The sequence below is a fragment of the Globicephala melas genome, chromosome 15 (genome assembly GCF_963455315.2).
Source record: "Globicephala melas chromosome 15, mGloMel1.2, whole genome shotgun sequence".
In the NCBI taxonomy this organism is placed as follows: Eukaryota; Metazoa; Chordata; class Mammalia; order Artiodactyla; family Delphinidae; genus Globicephala; species Globicephala melas.
This window is the reverse complement of record NC_083328.1, coordinates 42,199,094-42,202,979: the sequence shown is the minus strand read 5'-3', so window position 1 is coordinate 42,202,979 and position 3,886 is coordinate 42,199,094. Positions and strand designations below refer to the sequence as shown.

The following is a 3,886-nucleotide window of genomic DNA, read 5'->3' as shown; positions in this document are numbered from 1 at the left end:
GTCACTTTCCCATCCTCTGTCTGCCTTTGGGTGGAAGCTGCTTTCCAAGTTTTGAAAGGAAAACTATGACTAGGTTAGGACAAAATTCCAGGACATCCTGGTGGGACGTCAAAACCAGCAGCGATCCCTGAAGTAATTGGCTTATAGTTGTTCCCCTCACATCTGATGATGTTAAGGTCGTGTTCAAGATTCTTGTTGTTTTTAACGATTTGCCCGGTTGAGCTGGCTGAGGAGACATTTCCTAAGGATCCCAAAGACCACAGTATTTTTTTTTTAATTGCAGTCCATAACTTAAGACTTTTTAATATCACAAAGTTTGGGTAAATTAGAACGCCAGACAATACACGCAGTTGCCTGAATGGAACATTTAGATAATCCTGTGGTGACTGCTTTCTCAAAAATGAAATGTACTCTGATCAGTGCCTGGCCGTGAATACTGCATAGCAAGAGATGTAGAAACCCCACCCAGAGTGCTAGCCTCTTGACCTGATCAGGAAGGCATTTTGAAGCAGCTAAAGGAGCAGCAGAGCTGGGGTTGACCACATTTGGATCTGCCAACCAGTCCTGTCATTTACTTTGGGTAAAAAGTCACATGTAGCATGACAGCTCTGTAAGGTTGACCAGGCTGTTGACTGCAATAAATGCACATGGCCAAGAAGGTGGGTGCCCAAACCTAGCCCAACTCTGCTTACCCCATTGTGTATCTGCAAGGCTGTGCCAGCCCTAGGAAAGGGCCCCTGTTCTCTGATCGGTCCCCTCAGGGGAGGCACATCCACCCAGAGAGGCACCTCCTGGCAGTTGCCTGGAGTATGCAGATGTGCCGACAGCAGCCTGAAGAGACCTCTGCACATGTCCTGGTTCCTGGTTTCAACGTCCTCATCCCTGAGGTGGCCCTGAGCTGGTAGAGGTTTCAAGATTCAACCCTGGGGTTTTGATGGCCATAGTGTTTGAGATAGTAAAGAGGAGGGAAACAGCCAAGTAAAGCCAACGAAAGGGAAACTGCTCAATGTGTTATGATGTGTGAGGGAGATCAGGCCATTTAAATCACGTTTTCAAATAATATTTAATGATATGGAAAAATACAATTAACAGTAAGTAACATTAATAAAAGAAGCAGAAACACATGTTAAAATCATATGGGATTATAGATGTCACAGTACTGACAGTAATTTTCTCTAGGTTATAGGAATATTTACGATTTTTGTTATTCGTTTTACGGGGGGTGTTTTTTTGGTATTTTCCAAATTTTAAGATGATAATATATCATTTTCAGAGAAAAGTGTTGTACTGAACAAATGCTAACCAAAAAGTTCATGTCCTTTGACCAAGGTCTTTGACTTCAAACTGTTTTTCCTAAGGAAAAATTTAGAAATATAGCTAGACATTAATGAGAGAGTTACAAGAATCTGTGAAAAAGGGGAAACAGTCGAGAGAAATGGTTAAGAAAATCAGTTCCTGCCGATGTCACCATGAAACGATGTTTATAGTCTTGTTTTATTTTTAGCCTTCTTTTATGCCCACAAGTCTCTTTGAGACCGTGTGTGCCCGGCTGAGGGAAGAGAGAGGCTTGTTTGTCCTGTTCTAGGTGTAAGCTATGAGGCTGGCATCCTCACTTCCTTTTCAGACATATTTCCTGAGAATGAAGCATGACAATCCAAAATTATTGAAAGAAAACAAGACACAATCTGCACATACTCTAACCCCTCAGCTATGTCACTATAGAAATACAGGACACAGAGCCAGCATGAGAGATAAAACTGGAGGGAAAGCTGCCTAAAGTTTCCTCAAAACTTTTCCTCTCCTTCCCTTTGCATCATAATTCTACAGAGCATCTTATGTTTTATACACTGAGAACATTGCAATGAGCAGATATTTGTAGGATTTTTTTTCACATTTTTATTGGGGTATAGCTGATTTACAATGTTGTGTTAGTTTCAGGTGTACAGTAAAGTGAATCAGTTGTACATATACAGATACCCACTCTTTTTAAGATTCTTTTCCCATATAGGTCATTACAGAGTATTGAGTAGAGTTCCCTGTGCTATACGGTAGGTCCTTATTAGTTATCTATTTTATATATAGTGCATATGTCAATCTCAATCTCCCAATTTATCCCTCCTCACCTTTCCCCCTGGTAACCATAAGTTTGTTTTTTACATCTGTGACTCTGTTTCTGTTTTGTAAATCAGTTCATTTGTGCCATGTTTTTTAATTCCACATATAAGCACATATGATATCATATGATATTTGTCTTTCTCTGTCTGACTCACTTCAATCAGTATGACAATCTCTAGGTTCACCCGTGTTGCTGCAAATGGTATTATTTCATTTGTTTTTATCGCTGAGTAATATTCCATTGTACATATGTACCACATCTTCTTTATCCATTCATCTGTCGATGGACATTTAAGTTGCTTCCATGTCTTGGTTATTGTAAACAGTGCTGCAGTGAACACTTGAGTGTGTGTATCCTTTTGAATTATGGTTTTCTCTGGATGTATGTCCAGCAGTGGGATTGCTGGATGATATGGTAGTTCTATATTTGCTTTTTTAAGGAATCTCCATACTGTTCTCCATAATGGTTGTACCAATTTACATTCCCACCAACAGTGTAGAAGGGTTCCCTTTTCTCCACACCCTCTCAAGAATTTATTGTTTGTAGATTTTTCGACGATGGTCATTCTGACTGGTGTGAGGTGATATCTCATTGTAGTTTTGATTTGCATTTCTCTAATAATTAGTGATGTTGAGCATCTTTCCATGTGCCTTTTGGCCATCTGTATGTCTTCTTTGGAGAAATGTCTGTTTAGACCTTCTGCCCATTTTTGGATTGGGTTGTTTGTTTCGTTGATATTGAGCTTCATGAGCTGTTTGTGTATTCTGGAGATTAATCCCTTGTGGGTTGCTTCGTTTACAAATATTTTCTCCCATTCTGTTGGTTTTCTTTTTGTTTTGCTTATGGTTTCCTTTGCTGTGCAAAAGGTTTTACATTTAATTAGGTCCCATTTGTTTATTTTTGGTTTTATCTTCGTTACTCTAGGAGGTGGATCAAAAAAGATATTGCTGAGATTTATGTCAGAGAGTGTTCTGCCTATGTTTTTCTCTAAGAGTTTTATAGTATCCAGTATTGCATTTAGGTCTTTAATCCATTTGAGTTTATTTTTGTATATGGTGTTAAGGAGTGTACTAATTTTATTATTTTACATGTAGCTGTCCAGTTTTCCCAGCACCACTTATTGAAGAGACTGTCTTTTTTCCATTGTATATTCTTGCTTCCTTTGTCATAGATTAGTTGACCCTAGGTGAGTGCATTTATCTCTGGGCTTTCTATCCTGTACCATTGATCTATATTTCTGTTCTTGTGCCAGTACCAAACTGTTTTGATTACTGTAGCTTTATAGTATAGTCTGAAGTCAGAAAAAAGTATGGAATGCTTCATAAATTTGCATGTCAACCTTGCACAGGGGCCATCCTAATCTTCTCTGTATTGTTCCAATTTTAGTATATGTGCTACTGAAGTGAGCACAAGATTTTTTGTTGTTGTTTGTTTTCTAGGTCTGTTTAGTCTGTTAAGGGGTATGAAAAACTTGCTGGTATCTTGTGTTTATGTCGCTGCTATAGCCTTACCTGGAGCAAAGTGCACCTTTCTCCTACCTTTGAGGATGAGGAGGACTGGAGGACTGTCCAGGTTGGTGGTGTGGAGGGAAGCTAGGGGCTTTCATAGTCAGAGATTGGAGGGCCTGCTCCCAGGCAAGATGCTGCTGCAGAGAAGGGCAATATTCCACAAATGGGGGGCTTCCCTGGTGGTGCAGTGGTTGAGAGTCCACCTGCCGATGCAGGAGACACGGGTTCATGCCCCAGTCCGGGAAGATCCCACATGCCGTGG

At 40.1% G+C, this 3,886-nt stretch overlaps 1 non-coding gene across 1 annotated transcript; it reads right to left on the bottom strand.

Annotated features, from left to right (window-relative positions):
* Positions 1 to 3,419: 3,419 nt before the first annotated feature.
* Positions 3,420 to 3,526, bottom strand: LOC115861657 (U6 spliceosomal RNA). Its single transcript, XR_004042845.1, has one exon. It is a non-coding gene; the product is annotated as a U6 spliceosomal RNA (small nuclear RNA).
* Positions 3,527 to 3,886: the final 360 nt, after the last annotated feature.